This window comes from Panthera leo, chromosome F3 (genome assembly GCF_018350215.1).
Source record: "Panthera leo isolate Ple1 chromosome F3, P.leo_Ple1_pat1.1, whole genome shotgun sequence".
Lineage (NCBI taxonomy): Eukaryota > Metazoa > Chordata > Mammalia > Carnivora > Felidae > Panthera > Panthera leo.
The window spans coordinates 33,574,632-33,587,348 of NC_056696.1; the positions used below are offsets into that span (position 1 = coordinate 33,574,632).

Consider the following 12,717-nt stretch of genomic DNA (forward strand, 5'->3'; position numbering starts at 1 on the left):
TCCAGGGGAGACCAATGTTATTACTGAGCCATTTTCGTTTTGAATAATTTTTGTAGTTATTAATATAATACATGGGGGGGGGGGGTAAAAAGTCACATGGTACCAAATGGGTTATAATGAATAACAGAAATCCTTGTTCTTTTCTTCCCCATGCCCTAGTCTCCTTCTAAGGCAATTACTGGTTTAAATCTTATTTTTTTTTTCCCCTCTGGGAATCAACTCCATATTTTTAAACAATATGCTTTCATTGTTATTTCTTGATTTTGCAATATTAGAAATTATTTATTTGATTTCCTACTAAGGATTCTTAGGACTTTGCTTTTTCTCACAACATATGCAGACAGACATTTCCTTCCTTCTAGATTCCTAGTACCATTATGTCACAAATTTTAAGTAAACCAATAGTCAGTGTTTATATTGTTATGACCAACTGTTTATAGCACAGCAATACAATGCACTGTAATGTCATCTCTTCTGATCTCCCCTTCCCTTCTGGGAGTTAATAATCACCTCATTTTTGTTTGCTTACTTCGTTGTCCATGGTCTCCAAATCCTCCGACAAGAGCTATAAAACTCAAAGAAGTTGGTCAAATTCATTGGATAATTTATCCAATTTTTTTTCTTTGGAGACAACCCTCCTGGAGCCACAACTCATTCTGTGCCAGTCTGGACTAGGAGCTTGATAGACTGTTCTCTGGGACATTTCCTTTGCCATCCACCTGGAAACTCAGGCTTTTTTTCTCTCTTGGCTCACTTCCTTATGCATGGTAGGGAAATGTTTTTCAGACCTTGGATGCAGGAGTGATGTTTCACATTAAACATCTTTTTGTGGCATTCATCCATCAGACCTTGGCCACATAAACCCCAGTGAGGCAGCTCTGTCTGCTTGTCTTTACATTCCCCTTGATTCATAGTTTGTCTGGGTAAGGATTTCTAGATTGAAGGTTGTTTTCTCTTGGAATGGGAAGACACTACTATATTGCCTTTCGATTTCTAGCTTCCAGTATTGATACTGAGAAGTGCAGTTACTCTCTGGATTCCTAATCCTTGGTTTGTGAACTATTTTTCTTCTCTCTAGAATTTTTGGGATCCCTTTATTCCTGGGGTTCTAACATTTCTAAAAATACACTTTGGGGAGAAGTGGGGTTGTTTTTTTTTCATTTGTTGTTTTGAGTACCCAGTGGATCCTTTCAATGTGGAAATTAAAATCTTTCATCACAGGAAATTTTGGAGAAATTATCTTCTTTAAAAAATTTTTAACAAATTAATCTTTAAAGAAATTTTTATTTATTTATTTTGAGAGAGAGTACATGAGGGAGGGGCAGAGAGAGAGAGAGGGAAACAGAGAGAATCCCAGGCAGGCTCTGAGCTGCCAGTATAGATCCCCACATAGGGCTTGATCCAATGAATGGTGAGATCATGACCTGAGCCAATATCAAGAGTTGGATGCTTAACTGACTGAGCCACCCACATGCCCCTGGGGGAAGTTATCTTTCTGATTAATGTATTCCCCTCCATTTTCTCCTGCTCTCTTTTTGGAATTCTAATTAGAAGGTGTCAGAGCTCCTTGACTGATCCTGTAGGTTTCTTACTGTTTTTGTCTTGTTTTCCATCTCTTTCCCTTTTTATCCTATTTTCTGGGATATTCTGTCAATTTTATCTTCCAGTGCTTTGTTTTAATTTTTCAGTTTCTAGTTGCATTTTTATTTTAAAAAGCTCTTTCTTGTTCTCTAGTATTTTTAAAAAACAGTGGCTTCCTGATCTTTATTCATGGATGCACTGTCTTCCCTTATCTCTGGGGAGATTTTAATGTTGCCATGGCTGTTGTTAACAATTTCTTTTGCTCTCTGGATGTTGGAGTCTCCATCTTCAATGCCAGAGACTTTCATTCCATGCTTGGTAATCCTTGGAGTCCATTCCCTGGCTGTTGGAAGTTTTGCGTGCAAGGGCAGGGCTTGCCAATTGCTGGATTCTACTACAAGATAATCCAGAGAGTGCTTGGCAGTTTCATTGGCAGACCCCATTGTCAGTGTCTGTAGTCTTCTCTTCTTTGGTTGGGCACTTTCTACAAGGAGCAATCGTGAATTCTGGCTAGTGCAGGCTGGAGTAGGGTGAATGGAGACGGGGGTAAACTGCGCAGTTCGTGTTCTGGGAGCTGGGCCAGGATAAGGGGCTGGGGAATCTCATCTTTCAGTATTGAATCTTTCTGTAATCCTTCTGTTTCTAGCTCCGTGCCTAACCCCACCCTTTGCTCTGCCTGGTGTCCCTGTGACTGGTGCCTCTTGGCCAGTTTCTCCAGAAAATAAGCTTTCTTTTTTCATTGGAGGGCAAGAGAGGGAATCTGGAGTGTCTCTTATCCTTCCCCTCATTTCTCTGGCTGTGTTCTAAGGTTCCCAATGCCCTGATCCCTGAGACTCTCCTGTACTCTGTGGCCTCTTGTGGGCTTCCCATCATGGGTACTTGGGCTTCAGCAATCACTGCTTTGCTAAGTCACTTATCACTCATCCATCCACTTTGCATCTTCCAAAGGGTGTTGACATCTCTCATCTGCTGTTTCTATTCCAGTTCTCTTTGTCCTTGTGGTTTATAGGATGCAAATTCTTCTACTGTGATCAGTGCATTTTGTCAGGAAGCAGAAACTAATGTTTGTTCAACTGCCACATTTAACCCTAGACAGCTCCTTTGAGTAGTCTGTCAGGCTTGACGTGATGGGAAGCTTATAGCAGTGACATCTTCTATTTCTCCCCGAGTTACTCAAGAGTCAAGAACATGTAAATGAGACTTTTATGAAATAATTTTAATGGAAGAAAATGAGGGGAAATATTTCATTTGTTCATTCATCCATCCCCCACCCCCCAAACGTTTATTGAGCACTAATATATGCCCAGACTGTGCTTAGGTGCCAGGAATATAAAAGCTGAGCAATATTTGGTATCTTCCTTTGAGGAAATTATAGTTAAGTATAAGGAAGGTAAGCAAGTAAATCAAAGTTCATAATAGCATAATAATATGCTATAATAAGGGTGTGCAAATGGTATATATGGGAATATAGCGGTAGGGTGTCCAGATCAGTCTAGGACAGTGGGAAAGTCTTCCAGGAGGAGGTGGCCCTGGAGCTAAGTGTTGAAGGACAAATACAAGTGACAGAGATGAAGAAGATGGAGGAAGGGCATTCCAAATAAAGAGAACTGCATGTGTTCAGACAAGGAGTCTAGAAATAGCATGATATGTCAGAGGAACCTCAAGTAGATTGAAATGGCCAGAGCAAGGGTCTCCGTTGGGGAGTGGCTTGAGTGAGAGTATAATGGTCGTTGAACTATAAATATCTATGTTAGTCTGGAGCATGATCCTGGGTCTACCAATGAGAGATGCAGAAATAATAATAATATCCTATTCCCTCTGTGAATTTGAGCAAGTTTTTAAAATGTCATTTGTAAAATGAGACTACTATGAGATTATATAAAGATATGAAGTATGCAAAATGCTGGGTCAGTGGTAGGAATTTAAAATATTCTAGTTGTCTTCTGACAAACCTGCCTTAAATCTTTCTACTCTCTCTAGTCCCCTAACAGTTATAAAACAGATTCTGGAAAAGCTTAACTATTAGGAAAATCTTTTCCATCTTTCCATTTCTGCCAGGCAAGGATTACATGAGCATCTTTTAACTGAATATTTTTTTAATCAGCAGATGCAGTGTTTATGAATTCTTGGGTGTCTGGGGGCACCTTCCTGTAAAGTCTGGGTGGTTATTTTACAGGGCCCTTGGGTAGGACCAGAAGAAATGTGTTCCAGTCTCATCTCCACCATGAACATATATGTGACCTTGGGCAAGGCCCTTTCCCTGTCTTGGCTTCGATTCCCTCACCTGGCAAACAAGAGGAATTAAATTAGATTACCTTTAAGATTTATTCCAGCTTAGAAATTGGATGCAGGGAGGTTTTAGCTGTACTGATACTAGGAGGGAGGGAGGATTTTTGGATTTTACTTTCATATCATTTATTTTCATATCATGTAATATTTTCATATATCATGAAAAGGGAAAAGCAATTCCTGTCCAATCTCGGCAAGCAAACAGAAGTAAGATTCTTTAGAATCATCTCTCCTTACCTCTCCCACTCTCCTTTCATCTTCTGACTGATTTACTCACACAAACCCCAAAGAATGATGCTGGCACCAAAAACAAAACAAAACAAAACCGCCCCCCCCCCCGCCCCAATTTCCATGTGCGTCCTTCTGAACTGTTACGCACTGTTGGAGAGGTTGGGGGACAGGGACTCTTAAAAGCCAACTGTTGTGAAAATACATCACCATTGCCTAGAGGTGCTTTCCAAAGCATGAGTCCAGATCTCTTAATCCCTCCAAGTGACTGGATCGGTCAACTACAACCTTCTGGATGGTACTGTCTATTGATGGCAAGTGACGGTTTGGGTAAACGGTGGGGGTGGGGAATGGCATTTCCTGTTCCTGTAGGTTTCTCCAACCGACCTGAAAGAAGTGCCTTTGAATTGTCCCCAACAGGCCCTTTTAAGGCTCACAGGGTCAGTACCCTGAGCATTCGGGCTGGACGGGGGCTAAGGCATAGGTGAACAGCACGTGGAGATTTTTGATTGACAACTTTAGGCCTCCCTTGGTGCATTGAACAAGACTTCTTGAGATAAAATGAGCCTTCCTCAAGGCTCCCGGTTTCAATATTAATAATATCGAAGGAGCTGATGATCGGATGCAGAATGCAGATATCAGCATTCTCAGCAACTCCCAAGATACAGCCTGGTGTTTGTGCTCTGTCATCGGTTTAAAGCCAATTTTTAAAAAAATGCTTACGACCTGCAGTCTTTGTATGATTTCAAAAGAACAGGCAGAGTTTTTAAAACAATTTTTGCAACTTTTTGTTCCAACTTAACTTTCTGTCCCAAAATGATCAGAATGCTCTCAGTGCCAGTAACAGACGCCTGGTTCCATCTGCGTCTTATCATATCTTCCCTCCTACACATTTCAAATCTCATCGGGCATTTTTTTTTTGACCAGCATTTGACATTGAAATCTCTCTTCAGCCCAGCCCTCCAGTTTATTCCAATAGATGCATTACTTTAATAGCGTTTTTTCGAAGACCTACTACGGACTAGGCCCTGACACAAATAGTGATGCTATCATATATAATGTGATTTTAAAAAGTCTTACCTTGAGGTTTCAACCAAGTTTGACTTCTTTTTATTGATCTCCTTTTTCCTTTTGCTTCTTTTCTCCCTTTCCCTCCTCCTCTGCTTTCCCTTCTGTTTCATCTCTCTCTTTCTCTGCGGTTTCCCACTCTTTGGGGAGGGGCAGGATTTCCTGCTCTGAAGTTGGTTGGTTTCTGGGAGGAGTCAGAAGACCTGATTCGGGACTGGAACCAGCTGGTCTGCCACCTGATACAAGAAGGTGAAACCCAGGCCAAGGAAGAAGGCTCATAGGCTAGGACGGAGCTTGCAGCCAGGAGGCGCTGGGAGAGGAGCCCCGAAGGGAAGCCAGAGTGGGCCAGTCCTTGCCGCAGGCAGGCGGAGAGTCCAGGGTTCCCCAAGGGAAGCCCATGGTGGGAAGGATTCAAAGTGGTCCTGGTTGCCCTGGAGACTTATCCATTACTGTTGTTAGCTCCCCACATGCCAGAGGCACGCTAGGCAGAACCCCGTCCCACCCTTAGCAAAAGCTCACTCTCACATTCCTGGCTTTGCCTCAAAGGAAAGTACTGAAACAAGACCTGGGTTTGGGCCGATTTTCCTTCTCTACCAGGAGAGACTCTAGCATCCAGTGTACTCTGTGGGACCTGTGTGTCTACACATTTCTCAATTATAAACTCCTTAGGAAGTCCTCTAAGGACATAAACGACTATGGTGATCACATCAGCAGGAGCAGAGCATAGACGGTAGAGGGAAAGACAGGAACCTGCAACAAGATCTCCATGGGGTTGGGGCTCCGTATTATTCCACAATAATTCCAGCCTGATTCACACCAATTAATGTTGGAGGATCATACTCCAGTTTAGAAGTTTTGTTCTTTTGGAATAAGGCATGGACAAGAGTGTGCCAATTAAAAAGTTCACTTTCTTGGGGCGTCTGGGTCACTCAGTCGGTTAAGCATCGACTTCAGCTCAGGTCATGATCTCACAGTTTGTGGGTTCCAGCCCCACGTCAGGCTCCGTGCTGACAGCTCAGAGCCTGGAGCCTGCTCTGGTTTCTGTGTCTCCTTCACTCTCTCCCCTCCCCGCTCATGTTTGCTCTCTCTCTCAAAAATAAATAAACGTTAAGAAAATTTTTTTTAAAGTTCGCTTTCTTCATCCGTTCATTTATTCACTATTCAACAGATATTTAATGAGCACCTACCCCATGCCAGGCATTAGTGTAGGATCTGGGAACAGAGGGCTAGCCAAACTAGACATAGCCCCACCCTGATGGAGAGTATGATTGACATGGTCAAACAGTGGTGTCTCTGAGACTAGGGGGCATAAATTTAAAGGAAGGACTGGAATTGTTGGGTGCTAATGTCTCTCTTGGAACAGCATCACTGGACAGATTTTGGACAGTTATCTTTCTGTTTCTTAGTCAAATGGGACATTGGTTCTTTCAACAATGGTTTTGCTTGCACTAACTTTAAGTATCCTTATCTATAGGCTCCCAGGTTGTTTTTTTTTTAATGGTTATTTATTTTGAGAGAGAGAGAGAGAAAGAATGTGAGCTTGAGCGGGGGGCAGGGGGAGGCAGAGGGGCAGAGAGAGGGAGAGAGAATCCCAAACTGTCAGCTCGGAACCCCACGGGGTAAGGTCACGACCTGAGCCAAAATCAAGAGTGACGCTTAACCAACTGAGCCACCTAGGCAGCCCTAGGCTCTCAATTCTTAAAACATAGAAGAGTTTTTTTTGTCTTGTTTTTCTATCAAGAGACAGTTTTCGTTTTATTTATTTATTAATTTATTATTATTATTTTTTTTTATCTAGAGAACGGTACATGCTATTGATTTCTAGCTTATTCACCCTCTAAGGCTCTCTGAAACTGTTTAGCCCCATATTGGACATTTGGGATTATTTTTATCTCTCATTAAATCCCCTAATTTATATTTGAGCCCTAAGAGAAAGAAATAAGAACTGAAAAAGACAAGTCTCCTTTACTTCAACTGTTGGGTCTACTCCAGAATACTCTGAAAATTTCCTGAAGTCTGTTTTCATTTTTATTTAATTTATAATTTTAAATCTTTGTCCAATGTACCTTTAAAAGAAAGGCTTCTGGAGCGCCTGGGTGGCTCAGTCGGTTGAGCGTCTGACTTCGGCTCAGGTCACGATCTCGCGGTCCATGAGTTCGAGCCCCGCGTCAGGCTCTGGGCTGATGGCTCAGAGCCTGGAGCCTGCTTCTGATTCTGTGTCTCCCTCTCTCTGCCCCTCCCCCGTTCATGCTCTGTCTCTCTCTGTCTCAAAAATAATAAAATAAACATTAAAAAAAAATTAAAAATAAATAAAAAATAAAAAATAAATAAAAGAAAAGAAAGGCTTCTGGAATTGTCTTTTGTACTGTATTTTTTCTTGCTTTCTTAAGGCACTTTTTTTTCTTTCATTTTACATGGCTGAGTTATTTAAAATTTTTCCTTTCTTCCTTGCTGCTTTTAAATATTTTTCTACAGCTGAAGGACTAACAATTAATTGATCAATTTGGTACAGATCTGTAGCCCAGAGCAATAAGTACCTAATAAAATCCTGAATTATTTAACAAATTTCTCCCTGGCTAGGTTTAGGAAACTCTTTAATTACAACTCTTAATATGGCTCCAGACCAGGGTTTTTTTATTTATTTATTTATTTATTTATTTATTTTAAATTTTTTCAACGTTTTTTATTTATTTTTGGGACAGAGAGAGACAGAGCATGAACGGGGGAGGGGCAGAGAGAGAGGGAGACACAGAATCGGAAACAGGCTCCGGTCTCCGAGCCATCAGCCCAGAGCCTGTGGGGCTCGAACTCATGGACCGCGAGATCGTGACCTGGCTGAAGTCGGACGCTTAACCGACTGCGCCACCCAGGCGCCCCCAGACCAGGTTTTAAATTTAGCTCCTTTAAAAAAAAAATCGATTTATTTATTTATTTATCAAATGTTTATTTATTCATTTTTGAGAGAGACTGGGGGCAGGGGAGAGGCAGAGACAGAGGGAGAGAGAGCATTCCAAGCAGGATCCACACTGTCAGTGCAAAGCCGGATGTGGGGCTTGATCTCAGCAACCATGAGATCAGGACCTGAGCCATAATCAAGAGTCAGACGCTTAACTGATTGAGCCACCTAGGCACCCCCAAAATTCGATTTATTTAAATCAAAGAACAAAAGAAACAAACAACAAAGCCCTCAAAACAGGTCACCCAACTTCTTTAGGACTGCCTTCTGGTTTAGCAATTTTACAGTGTGATGGCTTTTTTTCCCCAGAGAAAACTCTGATAAAAGTATGGTCTATATAGAAGCAGGTAAAGATGAGTACAAAGAGAGAGAGAAATGAAATGAGAGTGGGTGTCAGAAGGTATCACAGTCTTTGAGAGAGACTATGCTGGAGTTAGAATTTTACTTTTTAGGCCTCAGCCTACCATTTAAAGAAGCAAACTACTGACTCTAGATTTCTGGAATTCATCTTAAATGTCTTAATTTATTCTGCAGTTCCTCCTAAATGAATTAATTTACTGATTTTGACATGTCAAAAGTTCCTCCATGATGGCCATTGTCATTCTAACTCAGTTTTTGTCCTTTATCAAAGTAAGCACAAGAGTTAGGATCACAGGGCGGCTTTATAAGGGAAGTAGGAGTTCTTCCAAGAGGAGGTTGCAATTTTGATGTAGAAGAACCCAAGAAAGACAGAAGAGGCTGTTTAGTAAGAGTGTGTGCTTGGGTGCCCTTTCTAAGCAAAGGTTAGGAAAGGGCCATGCAGTCAATGACCTGACAATGTTTGACCCTGGAATACAGACTAAAAAATGACCTTCTTTCACATGTTGACCAGACAGAGAGTACTCTCATGAACGTTTTGTAGGGGACCCAAAGCTAAGTTTGGCCAATTGCCTTTTCCTGAATTGGGCATCCGTCTAATGGATCTGCAACTGTTATCCCTTAGGCCAGCTTGGACTGGATTGGCGGCTTATTGAACCATTCCCTATGACACACTCCCTTATACCTATATTAGAAATTGGTGTTCCAGAACAAAACAAAAACAGTTTCATAAGACAAGACTTTATAATATAGACAAACAAAAGCAAAGGGAAAGTGAGCAGCAGGGGAATAAGCAGTTTAATGACAAAAATAGTTATCAAATGGTATATCTCCCAAACCGAAGGTCTAATAACCTTATACAAAGGCCTAGGTATAATAATTTACTAGCATGTACACCTGTAAACTAAAATATTGAATTACTTTGTACAAACACTGAGGTCTAATGATTTTATACAAAGACCTACTTGGTTATAAATCATATAGGTGGTGAGAAGTCAGTGAAACCACTGGAGTTCAGATTGTCATTGGAACTGACTTAACTGGCAGCAGATAGAAGGACAGATAGAGTTTGGACACAATGAACCCAGTAAGCTCATGTGTTGCCTTCTGGGAAACAAGAAAGTTAGAGATTGGCGTACTTTCCCAGACTTAAGTGGGCTGACATCACCTATAGAAGCATATTTACTTGTTGACTGCCTGGCATTCTGAAATGTATTTATGGGGTGAGTCACTTACTGATTGGTTGACCCTCAGAAGTTAGGGACTATCACTGACTGGTTAGCTTTGTAAAAGTGTGTTAACTGAGGTGAGTTATCATTCATTGAGCCAATGGATTTATTTATTTATTTATTTATTTATTTATTTATTTATTTATTTTTAAACTGTTTTTATTTTATTTTATTTTTTTAAATTTTTTTTTAACATTTATTTATTTTTGAGACACAGAGAGACAGAACATGAATGGGGAGGGTCAGAGAGAGAGGGAGACACAGAATGTGAAACAGGCTCCAGGCTCTGAGCAGTCAGCACAGAGCCCAACACGGGGCTTGAACTCACAGACCGCGAGATCATGACCTGAGCCGAAGTCGGACGCTTAACCGACTGAGCCACCCAGGCGCCCCGAGCCAATGGATTTAAAACTGATTATGGATACTGTAATTATAGGAACAATCAAACTTGTCCTAAGAATGTGGCAATTAAAAAAAAAAAACTAATGTTTATTTTTGAGAGAGAGAGAGAGAGAGAGAGACAGAGCGTAGCGGGCAAGGAGTAGAGAGAGAGGGAGACACAGAATCTGAAGCAGGCTCCATCCAGGCTCAAAGCTGTCAGCAGAGAGCCCAATGTGGGGCTTGAACTCACGGACTGCGAGATCATGACCTGAGCGGAAGTCGGATGCTTAACCGCCTGAGCCATCCAGGTGCCCTGTAACTTTTTTTTTTTTTTTGAAGTTTATTCATTTATTTTGAGAGACAGAGCAGGGAGGGTGAGAAAGGAGAGAAAATCCCAAGCAGGCTCTGTGCTGTCAGTGCAGCGCCTGACGCAGGGCTCAAACTCACTAACCCACTAACCCTGAGATCATGACCTGAGCCGAAACCAAGAGTCAGACGCTTAACTAATTGAGCTGCTCAGGTGCCCCTGTGGCAACTTTTTAATATTCTCACAGTTGATAGCAACTATTTGTTTTCACTAGAACAAGTGTAAGTTGAAATTTGATACAACACAAAATTACATATTTACTTATATTAATAGATCGGAGTTTTGTGGTGTTTTGTAAAGAGCAACGTGACTAATAAGTGTTTCACTATGACGAAGTTTGAGAACCATTAGATACAACCACTAGATTAGGGTGTTTCCTAAGAGGCAAAAGTATTAGTTAGATAACTTAATTAGGAAATAGTTTATTTTTTGAATTAAATTCATTATTTTTAATATTCATCCAGCAAGAAGGAACATATTTGGCAACATGCTGAGAGGAAGAACACAGACACTGGAAACATAGAGAGGGTGTGTGTGTTGGGACCTCAAAGGTCATAAGACTAATCTCCCTCCAAGTTCAGAAATCTCCTTTCCAATTTATACCACCCCTCACAGATGATTTCCAATCTCTGCTTGCATGCTTTAAGTAATGAGGCACTTACTACACATCACAAAGAAACTCATATTTTGAATTATTCTGATTTCTTAATGACCTAAGATCTGCTTCCTTGTACTTCTATCTGATAATTCCAGCATTTTCAAGCCACATCAAATAAATCTATTTTACTGACTTTATTGGGTCAATATGGAAGCACTTCAGATATTTGGAGGCAATTGTTATGCAACACTAGTGTATTGTAACTCTAGTGGTCTATTCAATTGTTCTGTAGGTGACAGGGTTTCTGGATTCTTATATGCCCAAGTCACTCTGATCTTAGCACGTTTTTGTTTGTCACGGTGTCTCTTGAAATATAACAACTTTCATTGGCTGAAAGCTTACTGTATGCCAGGTAGTGCTATAAGCACTTTACATGCATTATCTCATTTAATTAGCAAAATTATCCCACAAGGAAGCCACAGTTTTATAGATGGGGAAGGAACTTAACTAACCTGAAGCGGGGAATTTATGAGTAACTTTTTCAAGGTCTTAGAGCTAGCAAACGAAGGAGTCAGAATGCAAACCTAAGCGTATCCAGGCAATCTTATTTAACTTCTTTGGTTTCCTGCCTGCCAGATTATAAGGTAAAACAAAACCTCCTCCTCATCCCTTTTGCTTGACATTCCACTTCTACTACTAAGATGCTAGGTTTTTTAGCAGGCCCTTGTTGGCTTATATTGAGCTGGCAATTAGTGAAACACCTAGGTCTTTTTCACATGATCTGCTGCTAGAATAAACCTTTATAATTCTGTGGCCATGAAACTGGGTTTTTGGAACTAATTCTGTACTCTTTCTTCTTCCCTGTTCAGTTTCAATTGGTTAGCTTCAGTGCATGGTACTAACCTGTTGAGCCGTTTTGAATCCTGACTCCACTGTCTCAGCTCTGCATCAGCAATAAAATTGATACCTTCTGTCACTTCTCTTAGGTTGATGATAAAATTGCCAATCAGGATAGGGCCAAGGACCATTTTTGTCCCTGTGTTGGGAGAGAGACTTATATTTGACCATAGTCTTTCAAGATCACCTCAAAACCTTGACTCTGAAACTATTAAGCAAACCCTTTTTCCTTCCTTTACTTTAACCTGGGGTTACTCAACCTTAGCCCTATTGACATTTTGGATTAGAGAATTCTTTGTAGTGGGCAGGGGGACCTGTGTATTATAAGATGTTTAGCAGCATTCCTGGCTTCCTTAGATGCTAGTAGTAATGCCCTTCCTCCCCTACCAGACAACCAGAAATGTCTCCAGACATTTTCAAATGTCTTCTGGGTGGGAGTGGGAGTGGGGGAAACAGAACAAAATTGCTACTTGTTCTTTTGAGTATCAGTGCTCTAACTTCATGAATTGATTACTTGAGCAATCAAGTATTTATTAAGAACCTATTATTTGCCCAGGACTTGATACTTTCAACAAACACTAAAGAGGAAGAGGAAGATAAGGACCTTGATCGTGAGAAGATTATATTTTTTCCCTGGAGGAAGAGAACTCAGATGGGTGTTAACCAGCCTTTTCTCTTTCTAACCTGGAGCTTCTCACTATGATTTGAGTTGATAAAGAGGAAGGTTTGGTAAAGCTAGAAATCCAATTAGCCATTCTTGGCTTGC

General features: G+C 40.9%; 1 protein-coding gene across 1 annotated transcript in view; it reads left to right on the top strand.

Annotated features, from left to right (window-relative positions):
* LAMB3 (laminin subunit beta 3) overlaps window positions 1-12,717 on the top strand; it is a 163,138-nt gene that overhangs the window by 86,405 nt on the left and 64,016 nt on the right. The gene's annotated exons all lie outside the window — the stretch shown is intronic.